The following is a 16,334-nucleotide window of genomic DNA, read 5'->3' as shown; positions in this document are numbered from 1 at the left end:
AATTATCTGTAATTAATATATTTAGGAACAGATTCCACATCTGACTTTTACGTCTGACTTTTTAGTGGGGAAAGAGAGTTGTGTGGATCAGTACAGCTTCAACAACACACAACCTTGATACCATACAGGACATAGCAGCCTGCTTGATAGGCACCTGATCCATAACCATTTATTCACTCCTCCACAGGCGCACAGTAGCAGCAGTTTGTACCAGCTACAGGATACACTGCAGCAACCAACTCATCAAGACTCCTTAGACAGCACTTTCCAAATCTCTAACAGCTCAAAGGACAAGGGCAGCAAAAGCATGGGAACACCACCACCCGGAAGTTGCTCTCCAAGCCACACACCATCCTGACTTGGAAACATATCGCCATTCCTTCACCGTCGCTGGGTCAAAATCCTGGAACTAGCTCCCTAACAGCATGGTGGATATACCAACACCTCAAGGACTGCAGGGGTTCAAGAAGCTCACCACCAGCTCAAGGGCAATTAGTGATGGACAATTAAATGCTGGCTCGGCCTGCAAAGCACACGTATCTTAAATGAATAAAAAAGGTCACCTAAACCCAAATTAAATCCCATGGCAACTGATCTGTATAATAATCCTGGGGCATCTTGCATGAAGAGACTTACATTACTGCAATTATTAGGGCTAAAAGGTAATGCAAATAGAAGAGGACAACTCAAAATTAAAGGCCCTTAACAAAGAAAATAACCATTTAACAAGAAACATAAAAACATTTGTTTGTGTGTCTGAGCTAAGCAGCTATTACTATGTGTAGAAGGCTGAACAATTCGAAGAGTCATCAATCAAAATTTTCACAGATCTGTGCAGGTCAAATTGTACAGCTAAACCATATTCAAGAGTTCTCTACAGATTCAAGTCAAGACTCCTCAAAGTTAGGCACCCATAGAAAACTCCACTGTACTAGATAAGCTTTGAGACTGAACAGCTAACAAAACTGAAGATCAACCAAAGTGACAGATCCAAGTCTTGTACAATAAACCATGCCAGAAACAATCATCAACTGATATCAAAACCACTTTGAAGCATAATTATCCAACAGATTATGCATCTTCGTGTGTTTTGCAGGTACACAACCATGAATTCCCAAGGGTAATATACAAAGTTTCATTGATGTTTCCCTTAATTTGATGGTGCCATGACAACCAATCCACCAAATGAAGCAACTATTTAATAAAGTGCCTTACTAATCACTAGGTTGACAAAGAATGAAACGAGAAATAAAGCTGTAACCTGAATCGAGCTAAATGAGTTTGGGGTACCAGTTGACAGAGCTCAGGGACTGCAGGCAACAGGAGAACTGCAGAATGGATACTTTTGTCTTATGACAATTCAAATGTGGAATAACCATTGATACTGCAAAATTATTTGTGCATATGAAACCTGTGCAGTACTTAGGATGCCTGATGCACTAGTATAACTTGATTAAAGCATGGTATTCCACACAATTCTTTGTATTAGTGACACTGTAAAACTCAGTGAAAAACATTTCTCTCCCACGATGAAGAAATGATTAAACTACAATCCAGAAACATTTTAAAGCACGTGCAGAACAGTTAAATGGGTTAAAACTGTTTAACTCTCCCTCAATACAAGCACAGCAAAGAAAAAACAGCCACAGTTCCTGGTCAGCCCAGGGGGGAAAAAACAACAGGAACTGGGATCCTAATTTTTTTTAATAGAGTATGGAAAGCTTTTATCAGACTGTAACCTAATCTCATGATGGCTCTTTCTAACCAGCTCTCAAATTCTCAGTTCTTGGGCTGTGCCTTCTACTCCTACAGGCTGCCGACAAGGCTTGGCATGCCATCCAGCTAACTTCTGTCAACAGTACCCATATATCCTGACTGGGACTTCAGATCAATCTCTCTGTTGTCTTCATATTTCTCTTCTCTTCCTTCTTGCTGTGTGATTCTGCCTTTCAATCTTTTTACTTGTCCCTGGCCATCTCCACGTCAGTTGTCAAGAGTCTGTTTTCCTACTCTCACAGCCTCCTGCTCCATCATCTCCTTGCCCTATCCCCCTCACCATCAATTGTGGTCTCTATCTCTAAATCTCCTCTTATTGCCCCCCTTCTTTCCCAGCATCCCAATGTCTGGATTCCCTCATTTCTTTTTCTATCCTCCACCTGCCTGTTGCTGTCTAACATATCTGTATCCCGTTTCATTTTCTCTCATTACCGTTTCTGTCACTTTCAGTCCTTTTCTCTGAAGGTATTCCTTTGTCTCTCTCTGCATCTTTTCACTATTATTTTCCCATCTTCCAATGTTTATTTTTATTCCTGTCTTTCTACCTCCATTCCTTTCCATTTCGACATTGATTCCCCTTTCCCCCCGTTTCCACCCACTTTGTTTTCTCTCACACACACCCGCTCAAACTGTGAAACACTGCTGTCTGAATTAGCCCACTCCCTGGTCTGATCTCTGCAGTTCTGTACGCTTGCCAGTCAATGCTCCTCTCCCACTGGAGCCCGGAGCTGGCTTTTGTTGTTGCTCCGGCACAGCCTCAGCAGCAGACGCATCTGAACCGCACTGAAACAACAGCAGCAGCAGTTTTCCAGGAGGAAAGTTGCAGCTCGGGGACTGTGGTTGGGGTGGGAGGGCTGGAGCGACCGTACGGTTTCTTTTCACGGCTAAAAGTTGGGCTTCTCGTCGAGTTGTGGCCTAGGAGGATCTGGGCTGGACGTGAAGCCAGGCCGGATCCAGGCTGCCCGCAGCCCCCGTATGCTGCACCGTCTCCTCCCTCACCTCTCAGCACCGCTGCTGCCCATGCGATCCGCCCGGCGACCGCGCATCCCGGAGGCACCGCCTGCGAGCCGCCCGCTCCATTGGGGTCCAGCGCCGGCTGCCGCCCTCCTCCCGCCGTCTAACGCCAGCGCCGTGCCGCCACCGCCGCCACCGCCGTTTCCATGGACGTGCGAGGAGCTGCCGGCCGCCCTGCCTCTGGCGCTCGTCCCCGATCCGCGCTCCCGAGCTCGCCCCCGATCCGCGCAGGCGCGCCGCCCCCGCGAGCCCAACCGCCCCCTGCCCCGACTCTACCAACCCCACCTCGAACAAGGGGGAAAGGGAGAGAGGGGGAAGAAAATCCACCATCTCATTCCCCTCTCCAATTTACCACTCACAGCCATCCCTATATTTTTACCGCAGTACACACATTTCAGACCTATTTACTCATCAAGAAGACAGACATATAGGTTAATATTCCGGTTCTCCCCCTTCCCCACCCCGCCTGGCTCCTCATGACGCGGGGTGGGGGGCACTGAGCCTGACCTCTGGCCTTGACACCCCGCGGCAGATGCCCGTTGGTACCTGCGTGGCCCACAGCGACCGCACTGCGTTTAGAAATAATAATAATTCAAACATTGGGGTTCGGGCATCCGGGTTTCGGGACCCCATGTTTGGGATATCCTGATTTCGGGGTCCCAATGTATGGGTTATCTGGTGTTCAGGGGTCCGAGGTTCGGGGTATCCAGGTTTCGGGGCCCCATGTATGGAGTTTCCAGGGTTCGGGGCCCGACGTTTGGGGGTTATCCAGGGTTCGGGGCCCGACGTTTGGGGGTTATCCAGGGTTCGGGGCCCGACGTTTGGGGGTTATCCAGGGTTCGGGGCCCGACGTTTGGGGGTTATCCAGGGTTCGGGGCCCGACGTTTAGGGGTATCCAGGGTTCGGGGCCCGACGTTTTGGAGTATCAAGGGTTCGGGGCCCGACGTTTGGGGGTTATCCAGGGTTCGGGGCCCGACGTTTGGGGGTTATCCAGGGTTCGGGGCCCGACGTTTGGGGGTTATCCAGGGTTCGGGGCCCGACGTTTGGGGGTTATCCAGGGTTCGGGGCCCGACGTTTTGGAGTATCCAGGGTTCGGGGCCCGACGTTTAGGGGTATCCAGGGTTCGGGGCCCGACGTTTGGGGGTTATCCAGGATTCGGGGCCCGACGTTTGGGGGTATCCAGGGTTCGGGGCCCGACGTTTGGGGGTTATCCAGGGTTCGGGGCCCGACGTTTAGGGGTATCCAGGGTTCGGGGCCCGACGTTTGGGGTATCCAGGGTTCGGGGTACAAAGCTGTTCCCTCACTGACCAATGAGAGAACTCGCGTCACACCCGCGCCCTCTGGGGGTGGGGAGTGGATCCTTGAGGAGGAGGAGGTGAGACGCGGAAACATGGAAATAGGAAAGGAAACTCTTCCCTACTTGGGATTCATATTTGTGGTTCTGTCGACACTCCTCGGTGCTTGTGTGTAGTTTCTTTCCGGGGTTGTCGCTGGTGAGGAGACTTGCATTTCAGAAGGATGGTGCATTAATTCAGCCAATCAGTGATGCAGGAAGGGGAGACCAACTTGATAAAACTCTTTTCACATAATGCAGAAGGTGAAAAAATTTTCTTTAAATACATGTTTATAATTTTTAGTAATTGACACCCCCAGATAGGTAAAATGATTTCTTACAATTTTAAAAGGAATGTTAATATCAAATGGTACCAGGTTATTCAGAGTTACTCAGAGAAATTCAGGTACTGTGATCTTAAGTATGATTTAACACAACGTATTCAGTAGTTTTTTACTCTCTTGCTGCATGTACTCTTTTTTTCATGGATTTAATAAAAATATTGTAGAAGAAAAGAAGGATGGTGTAGCAAAATAAACTTTGGGAAATGTGATCAACAATGAATTGTTGCTGCTGGAGCACCACCCTACTCTATACTGCTGTCCAATATGGCTTGGCAATCTCCCTGCCTCACTCAGCTACCTGTTGTAGGCAGAAGAACAGAAACACTGGGAAGCATTCAGCAGGTCAGGCAACATCTGAGCAAAGAGAATCAGTTGACATTTCAGGTCTGGGACCCTTCAACAGAACTCGTAGTCCGGGTTCTGATGATCTGAAATGTTAACTTTTGATCTTTCCAATAGCTGCTACCTGATCTGTGTTTTTCCAGCATTTTCTGAATTTATTTCAGATTTCCAGCATTTTTTTTTATTTTCAGCTTTTGTGGGGATGTTGCTCTGCTAATGTGACATGGAATATGTCAACCGTAAGGCAACCCCTTGTTATTAAAATGAATACATGTATAACTTTTAAAGCAGAAGAACTCCCATTGTAACTCTCGGGGAGTTAGAGATATGAATCTGTGAGCAGAGATGCTGCTGTGTTTCATTGATTTCTTGCAGTTGCCCTCCTTGAGGGCTTTGTGGACTGAGGCCTGCAGGGTCGAGCATGGATTGTATTCTTTGTTGTAGTTGATGGAGTTTGTGCTTTCTGGTCAGTATCAGGCCAATCCTACCATTGCTGTTCTCCTGGATGTTTTTTTGAAGGCCACCTGACCAAAGTAAGAGTCCCTGGCTGGAAGGTTTGCTGTGTGATTTCTATATGTCAATATTCTCTGTCTCTCTCTCTCTCTCTCTCTCTCTCTCTCGCTCTCTCACAGCAGGCTCACTAACTTCATTACCCCTCTGTTTTGGGTATTGTTGCGGTATCTTTCTTCCCAAGGTCTTTTACAGCCATTGCAGTCCTTTCCAAGGTGACCACACTTAGAAAGCACTACATTGGCTGTAAAAGACTTTGGGGACTTCTGAGATCAAGAAAGATGCTATATAAATGGAGGCACGAAAGACTGCAGATGCTAGTTACTGCATCAGGTCTCTTCAACCTTCCAGATGAAGGGTCTCGACCAGAAACATCGACTGTCCATTTCCCTCCACAGATGCTGCCTGACCCGCTGAGTTCCTCCAGCACTTTTGTACGAGGTGCTATATAAATCCCTGATTTTTGTTTTTTTTTGAAAAGTACTCCTTTATCTCAGTCCTGTGGCTCTGTTACTTCCAATTTTTGCTCAATTCCTGATAATGCTTTTTTTTTCTATTTCCAAGGGCATTCTCTTCAGGGGATCATAAACTTTGGAGGTAACAAGCAGAATAGCTGGTGCAGGTGGACACAGCAACAGAAGGGCAGACAAAGTTGTCAGCATGCATGTGCCAGTGCCCTGCGTACATTGCTGACACTCGATCTGTTTGTTGTTAGGTCTGAGCTGGTCTGAACCCAGGAATGCCTAATGTGATGTGGATTGTTGAGCTTCCAACCCCATGTCTCTCCATCAAAAGATTACTGTGTAACTCACCCATCTTCAGTGTTAGCCAATTCCTTGACGAAACCATTGTCTGTGTTCTGTCGTATCCTGAATGGATTGCCAGTGTTATTTTGGCCAGTTTCCAATTTTAACCCTCTCTAAGATTCAGTTTACCAAAACACAATTGTCTGTATGTTATCTAACCAAGACAGGGCACAGCCATGGAACATTTAAACATAAAGCTTGGTGATTGGATCTAAGGCACCAACGGGACGGGAGTGAGTGAAGGAGGGGAGGAAGCTAAGAGGGATGAGTGTGAAGGGAGGGGGAGGTGGGAAAGTTGATGGTATGGGAGGGAGCTGGGAAGAAGAGGGAGGACCGATGGAGATTAGGGTGGAGAGAGGAAGGATGCGAGGGGGCAAAGTCTGAGGAGGTTTCAGTCCATGTGTGTTTGCCTGATTGAGAGTGTGTCTGTGTGTGGTATCAAGTGTATAGAGGTTGTGTGCTAAGTCTGTAACAGAGCCTGATCTCCAATCATCTTGGACCCTCTTGCCATTGCACAGATGCACCATAGAAAGCATCCTATTTGGATGCATCACGGCTTGGTACGGCAACTGCTTTGCCCAGGACCGCAAGAAACTGCAGAGTTGTGGACACAGCCCAGTGCATCACGGACACCAGCCTCCCCTCCTCGGACTCTGTCTTTACCTCTCGTTGTCTTGGTGAAGCAGCCAGTATAATCAAAGACCCCACCCACCTGGGACATTCTTTCTTCTCTTCCACCAGGTAGAAGATACAAGAGCCTGAGGGCACGTACCATCAGACTTAAGGACAGCTTCTACCCCACTGTGATAAGACTATTGAATGGTTCCCTTATACAATGAGATGGACTATGACCTCACGATCTACCTTGTTGTGACCTTGCACCTTATTGCACCGCACTTTCTCTGTAGCTGTGACACTTTACTCTGTACTGTTATTGTTTTTACCTGTACTACATCAATGCACTCTGTACTAACTCAATGTAACTGCACTGTGTAATGAATTGACCTGTACGATTGGTATGCAAGACAAGTTTTTCACTGTACCTCTGTACAAGTGACAATAATAAACCAATACCAATTGAACCAAATCCTTGCTCTGTCAAGACCATGTAGCAATGGCCACTCTAAAGTAAATCATGCAGGGGTATCTTTGCTCAGGGACAAGGGGCTGCCCAAGAAAGACAACACATACGATACTCTTAAAGCAGAGGTAGCTGCCAAATCTTATTCTTTGAGAATTTCCTACCATCTTTGGCGAAAGAATTTGTTTTCCTGTGTCTCACCATCTGAGAGAAAGCAGAACACTCCACAAGTTTAATTAATTTTACTTCTCTGCTTAGAAAATCTTGTGAGTGCCAAGATTAGAAGCAAAAAGAGGAAAAACATCCTGAAAATATTTGGTTATAAACCAGGTTTATACATCCTGAGTCCTGACTACAGCGTAAGACTTTCTTAATTTGTTTTTCTTGCAACTTTTGTGGCTCTACATTTTCCATGATCTATAAACCACACGTTATATCTAAAAAGTTTTTGACTTTGCTGGTGATCAAAATATGTTAGCTCATTTCCTATGCCCATAGGACTCTCTTGTCAACCTCTGAACTGATTGCATTTTTCCTTGAAGCAGTCAGACAAGGAGGAGGAGTGCAGAAAACCATGAAGCCCGAGGGAGGATTCTGTTCCTCTCCCTAGTGAGTAGGGACTGTAGAGCCCAGCATGGTGCTTTCAGTCTGCTGTAGAGGGTGGACAATCCTGCTGACAGAGCCAACTAAAGACCCAGCTGGTGCCTTGAAAACACTCCACAATGGTATTTACTATGCTTTAGGATTAGACTTACTACCTAGGCCTCAGTAATGACAACCTGCAGGCTCTGATGCTAAACCAATGACCGATGATTACTGGATTTTAAAGCAACCGCTCCACATTCCTGGGAATGACTTTCCTCATGCTGTTGCTCTCTGAATGGGCTTTGCTAAAAGCCCAGCAGACAGCCAATTAAAACAGGCTCACATCCAATGAAACCACCTTACATTTTCATCAAACTAGACGAGAAAAAAAAAGCATTTAATCCAAAATTGACATAGCTTCAGGCAATGCTTTTCTTCATTCTTTGAACTTTTTTTATACTTGAAAATCAAGCTTCATGGAAACACAAGATGTTGAGATAAAAGTTTAGTTTTGGTAGATTTGTTTCCAGAATATGTTTAATTTCAGTTCACGGGGAGAAAATAAATATTTTGGGCATTTCAAATTTGCACAACCATATCACACCTTTGCTTATTGGTGGCTGATCAGGTTTCAGAATGAAGTGGTTTTGGAAAGACATAATCTGCCCACTTTTCATTGCAAAGCAAGAGGTCTGGCTTCACAATGTGTTCTCCTTTATGGGACATTCAGAACCACATGAAAGCTTGCAAATAGGGGAGGAATATCAGCAGCCCATTTTACATCCCTCCCCATTATTGTTCCATTGACGTAAACTCCAAATAAAAATCGAGAGAAATATAAAACATACTTCTGATTTGCTGAAGTTGCCCATTTTACAGTATCACACATTCAGGAGTGTTACATAGGGAAGGGGTGGTGGTAGTGAGGGTGAGGAGACAGACTTAGGACAAAGAGCAGAAGCTGAAGGCTGTTTGGACAATTGGTTCAGAGCAGTAGGAAAGTAAATGGACACGGAGCTAAGAGTGGCCCGGAGAACTGAGTGACAGAAATGGATGACAAATAGAAGGTATATGAGAATTAGGAAATGGCAAATACAGGGCCACAGTTTGGACATCCATTGACTCACGGACCTTCTGGTCCACCTTTCAATAACCCCTAATACCTGCTCCCCTTCCCACCGCATCTCATGAAAGCATAAGAGATGTAATGCCTGTCCTGTCGTCTCCTTCCCGTCGAGGGTCTCAAAGTTTTCTTCCAGACAAAGCAGTTATTTGTATGTCTTTTAGTGAGGAGAGGATTAGGCATGTCAGATATACCCTCCGCAGAGGAACTGGGGCACTCACTGGCCAGGTTTTTCTTCGGAAAATTATAGCCATCCAAGGGCCTTAATGGCATACTTAAAGAACAGCTACAAAGTATAGAAGAAAGAGAAGATATTTAGTTGTGAAGAAGAATTAAGAGATTTGTACAGACAAACAGAGATTTTCAAAAAGTATCTTAATAATAGGGAAGAAAGAATTAGGGTAAGAGGCACCACAGGATTATCACATCTTATCTCTGGCAGTGCATCCCAATCCACGTACTGCATAAAAGCTTTCCCTCTCGTCATTTCTGATTCTTCTTCCAATCACCTTCATTTTATGTCGTTTGGTTCTCGATAAGCACAGGATCCTGAATGCTTGTTAACCACCTCATGTCTTGCTATTTTCAATGAACTTTGCACATATGTCTCCAGATTTCTGTTCTTTTGCCTCTTTTACTATTGTGCCCTCTTGCATCTCTTCTTCCCATGATTCCTACTAAAATGCAGACTTTACATTATTCAGCATTAAGTTCCATCACCCTTTCAAATCTTCTTTAAGGAGTTGTTTCACACAAGGTCCTGCCCATCCTTCCAGATTGACATAGAAGAACCCAAGGCACCATTTCAAAGAACAACTTGGTTTCCTGACTAATAATTATGACCAACTAACATTACTAAAACAAAATCTCTAGTTGTTCTCACATTGGTGATTGTGTGAGCTAACTGTGTACAAATTGGCTGCTGGTTTTCCTACAACAGTGACTATTCATCAAAAAGTAATTAATTGGCTGAAAAATGTCTTCAGATATATTGGGATTGTGGAATATCATCCAATTTATTTCTTTTTTGGTTCATAATTACATGCGAGCCACTGCACATGCTGGTGACATTTCTGAGAGACTGCACTGCCTCACTGGTGATGCAAGTGGATGGAAATTACAGGAATTGCAGCATAATTTTTTTCACTGTGTAAGAGGTTCCACTGGTAGGTTTGCCAACCCTTAAGAATTCTCTTAGGGTCTCCAAAAATCAAAGATCAATTTCCAAGATATTTTTCCCAGGAACCAAAGAGAGAGATCATTGCGTATGTTATTTTTATTTACTAACACTTTTTATACCAGTTGTAAAAGTATCGGAGATAATAAAAAAAATGTTTCTTTGAGATTACAGCAGCAGCCACAGAACCATGGAATCAAATACATTTACACATGGACATTATTCCACCCATTATGTCTATTCCGGTCAAAAAAAGAGCTATTGCACTCAACCCTATTTCCCAGTTGGCCACACAAATCATTCAAGCGAGTTTCTGCCTTCAGTTCCAGACCCTGATCACCTGTGGGTGAAAACACTTCTATCCTTTTCTCCCTATCCAATTGATGTACCCCTTTCCAAGCAGTGTGGGAAAGAGGCTCACCTTGAAGATGGACGTGTCGGCCAACCGATGCTGGGAACATTGGTGGTTGGGGGCGGGAGTCTGCCTGGCATACGTCCAATTAGAGTCCTGCTCAAATGGTCCCATGTTCCCTCCCTGCTCCCTCGTCTATGATGGTGTCCAAGGGTGAAGTTTGACAGGGATCTCGTGTGGTCACCAGAACTGCCTGTGAGGAAATGATGATGCTGCCAGAGGAAAACCAAGCGCTATGGTTCCTGCAACCTCAAGTCCGCACCATCAGGGAACAGGGGCAGTTACCCCAGCCTCCCCCCTCAGGTATTACTGTTGTGAAACCAGACCCATTTGGGGATGCTATCAACAAACTCCCCCAAGTCCCTTGACAGACCTTGCAGGACCTCTGAATATTCACTACATTTGTTGAAAGCCCTGTGAATAATAAATACTGCACTCATTTATCTAGTGACATCTTCAAAATGATACTGAACAGGCAAAGTGAGACCATAAAACTGAAGGGCAAATTCCCTGATACCTGGTTGAATGTGTGCGAGATGAACAAGGGACTTTTTTTTATACATAGGTCGGCTTTAGAGGAAAGGAAGCAATCCTGGACACAGGCTGTTCCCAGTGCTCAGCACTCTGGAGAGAACCGGCTCCCTGTTCACACACTCCTGGGCGACACTTCTCCCTTAGGTCACCATGCCAATTGGACACACACTACATTCACTGCATAATGAACATAAGAACATTGACTGCCGCAGTACTAGACGTGTCTGCAGGCATTGCCCTTCTGACAATGGAGGGGGCTGAATGACACTGTATTAGAGATGACACGAGAGAAAATAGCCACAGTACTAGCTCGGAACAAGCACAGAAGAGAACAATGACAGGCGCGTTTGTGTCAGAGATTTGTATCATGTTTCCAAGCTCTGCATAAACGGAATAGCAACTTTTAAGATCTCAGACAATCTTGTACTCAGACTCCCAGCCCCCACCCTCCTCAGAAAGTAAACAGCTTAAAACTGTTTCCAAGGCAACAGGAAGTGCCAAGAATCTGCACAACATGGCACTCTGTTGTCACAGAAAGGGCTTTATGCATCACTGTCCCAACAAGAGGTGTTTACTCAATTAATAATTATGGAAACAGCTTGTGCTTTTTAAAAAAAATGCTTAAGGATTTGACATTCAGATATTTTACAAGAATTGAGTGGAATAAATCAGGATCATCACTGTCACACGCCTCACTATCAGTGGTCGCAGTTTTAGAAGAGAGAGTAATCTAATCCTATTCAGTACAATGGGTGGTGTTATCAAGAATAAAGGGGCAGACTTAATAAACCTGCATAAAAAAATGGTCTTATCAAATGTTTACTTGCTGCCACAGATGGAGTCACATGCACTGGTCCATGACTATTGAATGGGAAAAGTTCCTTTGCTTAATTACATTTCAGTAAAACCTGTTCACCACCAGAGTGATGCTACCCGTCCCCACCGACAGGGAAAAGCACGCTGGAAAGTATGGTTGTGCTGCAGTCCGTAACTAGAAGGATGAGTAATTCAATCATTGGATGCTGTAGTTTTACAACAATGCACCACGTGATGGTATCTTACCAAAGCGCACACGGGAAGTGCCCTGTGCTGTTTATTCACGGGACAGACTGGATCAACCATAATAATTAATGGCAAAGTGTGGTTTCCTGGAGCAATTGTCTGCGTTAGCTTTAGGATGATAACATGAGTCATTGTGAAAAACGGGGTTTGTTTTCCTTGGAGGGGAGGTGGCTGAGGGGTGGGGGCACATGATGTCAGTATGAAAATTATAAGGGAGATAGGGCAGTTAATAGCAGAGGTATCTAAAACCAGAGGACATTGGTTTAGTGTAGGGGGTAAGAGGTTTGGTGGGGGGGGCGTCCGAGGAGAAATTTTTTCACTCGGAATGGTTGGAATCTGAAATGCACTGCCCTAGGAGGTGGGAGGCAGTGCTGTCGCAACATTGAAGTAGTATCTAGATGAGTACTTGAATCAGCAAAGCATAGAAGTCAATGGGCTAAGTGCCGGTAAAGGGGATTACTGGAGGTGAGTACTTGATGGTTTGCATGGACACGGTAGACTGAGAGCCTGCTTTTGTGTTGTATGACTCTACATAACATCTAGGGTGTCATCTTTAGCCTCTGGAATGTCTCTGTTGCCCCTTAGAGTGTTACTGTTACACTCTGGGGTGGCACTGTTAGCTGATGCCACTGTTAAGTTGTTGGCTGGCACTGTTAAACTCTGGTGTTCACTGTTAGTTTCTGGCCTGGCACAGTTAACTTCTAGTGTGGCATTATTGGCTGCTGCAGTGTTACTGTTAGCCACTTTGATATGATATTTATCCGGTTTGGGATTGTTAACCTCTGGGGCAATGCTACCAGTCTCTCGGTATCTCTGTTAATTGGCTAAGTTGCATTGTTTGCTCCTAGCCCTTGATATTAGCCCCTGGGACTGATACTGTTAACTTGCATAGTGTCAGTTTTATTCTTGGAGGTGGTGGAGCTTTGCACTGGGAAGCAGCCAGGGTTATTCAGACACTTTATGAGCTCATACCTGATGGACTTGAGCCACCTGCGGAGGCTGATGTTCATCCTGTCAATCTTCAGATGACCTGTTTTAACTTTAATGGGTTTTCTCCTGTCTGATCACTGCTTTCTGAGAGGCAGTTAAGAACCAGCAGCATGAAGCCAAGCCTTCCCTTTGAAGACACAGAGGCATTCTTACAGACTGACAGTTTCTGCATTTACTTCAGGGGATTGAAGCTTGGAGTCCTGGGGCCCACAGTTCCTTCAAGCTGAGACAAGCCGAGACCAGCATAAAGTGAAAGATTATTACTTCTGTCTTTTCCACACCAACCTTTAACTCTACCTCTCTCTTGACTATTAGCTCCATTTGGAAAACAAATGCTTACAGCAGCTCAGAAATAAGGTTGGATATTTCTGAAATACTTCGGAGTAAGCAATGTCCTGCTTCTCCCCAGAAAAATATCAGACAAGACGTGGTGAGTTCAGATCAGATTCAATTAGTCAGGCCAGACGGTGAGACAGTCCAGAACCCTGAAAATTATTTTGCTCAATGTTTTCATGCACTATGCAAGAGAATAATTTTATCCAAAGCCTGTACATTCACAAAGGTTAACAAATTGGTTCTGGTTCCTCCACATATGTATGGTATTGTTACATGTGGAGGCTTTTGGACATGTGCACTAGTGTACAATGAAGTGCAGTGAACATTTGGACACCACTCAGTAAAATCAGGTTGTGCATGTATGGCACATTAACTCTTACAGAAGCAGGCCCTCACAATGTACAGTACATGAGGACTGTTTCAAAATGTCTTTGAGGAAATGTTGCTGACCAGGTGACAGGGTATGGAGTTAGCATTCGTAAACACCTACAGGTAACTTTCCTTTCAATTCTCTACTTATCCTTGCTGCAGATCTCTCCAGGGCACCACAATACCAGACACGGGGTTGATTACAACTCCAGTCTACCCCTCCACTGGATTCTCAGCACAGTCTTCCCCATTAAAAGCTGGTTAGACTCTTGCATTTTAGAACAACATGACCAAATTACTCCTGTTCAAATGACTCTAGCAATGGAGAATGCCATCTTTATCTGTGCATCTACTATGGGAAATGTCTGAACAGTAATTCATGGCAGGAAGTACCTGGTAGAATTTCCAGAGTGGGGTAATTTAACCCATGAAACCATTGTGGTCACATTCTGCTTCAACAGACATGTTTTTGTTTCATAGGCATTCCGTAGGCAAGGGCAATGCTAGGTGGACTGGGAGTGGGAAAGGAACACAGTAGGTGTAGGTTACCTGAAAATGGAAATTTCAATCTTCATAACACTGGGCTGTAGGCTACCCAAGTGGAATGTGAGGTCGTTTCGTTTGCATCTGGCCTCACTCTGGCAGGACAGACAGGTGGGTGTGGGAATGGGAAGGGGAGTTGAAATGACATGGAACCCGAAGCTCAAGATGGCTGTTGCGAACAGAGTGCAGGTGCATCGCAAAACAGTCACCAAGTCCATGCTTGGTCTCTGCGACATGGAAGAGGCAACATAGAATGATTTTGTGAGTTGCAAGTCAAGAAGCATTGCAAGTTTGCTTGGCATTAGAGGTTTCCTTGTGATCTGGAGCAGCCACAGGCTAAATATTCTCACTATTATGTATGTATAAACGACATATAAGCAAAAGCTCTCCGAGAGGACAAGAAGTGAGGTCTGGTTTAATTGGACCCCCAGGGACAACCCTGCTGTGTATAGAATGGGAGTTCAGTCACTACTCCCAGAATGTGATGATTTAGAACCTCTGACCTAATTTTACTGGCCTCTCATTATACACCTGAATAAACCCAACGTGCTGAAAAGGCTCCTGTCCACAGGTTTCTGGTCCATTATCCTTCTCCTCATTGCCGTCTATTGACTTTCTGTCTACTAATGTTTCATTAAAAATCAAATCCCCCCAAAAGCCTCCTCGTGCCTAACTTCTGTTGCCTCCACCACTTCGACATCCCCTCCTAAAGTTGTTTTTAATTTGTCTGCTTCACCTTCATTCCATCAACGAGATGTGCTTATAGTTTCTCTTTTCTATTCCCACCCCTAACCCTGCCCTATCTCTTCTCACTTCACCTTTCAAATCCAGCTCTTCAACCAATCAATGTCACCTCTCTAGACTCTGTCCCACAACTCAATATACATTTCTTTATTCCTTATTATTTTCTTTCCCCTTCTTACCTTCAGTGTAAGGCACTGTGATCTTTTCCATAATAAAAGTACTGTGTAAATGAAAGCTTTTGTTTGGGTTCTGCTGAAAAAATAAACCTCATAGCAGTTTATTCCTGGTAAACATCAATATCTTTGTCAATAATTAAACATACTATATTCTAGCAGTTAGGAACAGGTTTCAGATTAACTCATTGAGACATAATGGTGTTATAGCACAGGGTGTTTAATCTGCAGTGGTATTTTCTCTGTTTAATCCTGCTCCTGTTCCCTGTCCTTTTGAATATTCCTCTCTTTCAGCAATAACCTTTTGAGGAAAACAATGTTTTCTGCTTCAAGATCTTTCTCGCAGGGAGTTGTGGAGCTGAGGTAATGGAGAAGGGCACACATGCAAAGGGACCATAAGCTAATAGCTCATGGCAATAGGTAACTCATGTGCAATTCATCTCCAGTTACTTAATTCCTTCGGCTAGTCAGGGTTTCCCTACTGTCTGTATTCACTTCTCTCCACAACCAGGCAGAAGAAATAGCAGTAATAGTCACATTCCACTGAGCAATTTCCCATTATTTTGATTTAAATAACCCTTACATGCAGATATCCATGATTCTATATTCAAATCATCCGAACTTCTTAATTAGTTACAAACTTGTTTGAACACTTTGAGGTCTTTTATATAAAACTTCTTTACTCACTGATTAGATCCAAGCTTGTAAGTGGGTTTCAGATATCCACTATCTATGCATAAACAAAACAAATCCCTTGATCAGACTCCAGGAAGAATCTCATTCCCAGGTATTCACCATCTAATACTTTGATCCATCTGTATATTTTGATTAGATTCCAGCTTTCAGATCATTAAGTTCTTTATTTTCCTTGTGCTGGTTTAGTATGTCTGACAGGTAGTAAGCCTTCTTCGTTCCCTTGGTACCGAAATGCAAAGATGACATTTGTTTGTGCTTGTAGATCTGCGATCTACTTCTCTCTCTCTCTCTCCCTCTCTCTCTTTCTCAAACCTCTACAAGGTCTGCTGCTCAGGCAGGCCCTGAGGATTTGTTCCTAGGAGGCTATGCATACATTCCATTCTA

At 44.5% G+C, this 16,334-nt stretch overlaps 1 protein-coding gene across 5 annotated transcripts in view; it reads right to left on the bottom strand.

Moving 5' to 3' along the window:
- Positions 1 to 16,334, bottom strand: part of cdon (cell adhesion associated, oncogene regulated) — a 132,053-nt gene that overhangs the window by 82,062 nt on the left and 33,657 nt on the right. For 2 of the 5 annotated variants that reach the window (XM_052040002.1, XM_052039998.1), the window contains exon 1: positions 2,776 to 2,963. The exons of the other annotated variants lie outside the window; for them this stretch is intronic. The gene's annotated coding sequence lies outside the window, so the exon portion shown is untranslated. Of the gene's footprint in view, positions 1 to 2,775; positions 2,964 to 16,334 lie in introns of those variants that run through there. 5 annotated transcript variants of the gene reach the window in all.

The sequence above is a fragment of the Pristis pectinata genome, chromosome 27 (genome assembly GCF_009764475.1).
Source record: "Pristis pectinata isolate sPriPec2 chromosome 27, sPriPec2.1.pri, whole genome shotgun sequence".
Lineage (NCBI taxonomy): Eukaryota > Metazoa > Chordata > Chondrichthyes > Rhinopristiformes > Pristidae > Pristis > Pristis pectinata.
This window is presented reverse-complemented; position numbering and strand designations above follow the sequence as displayed.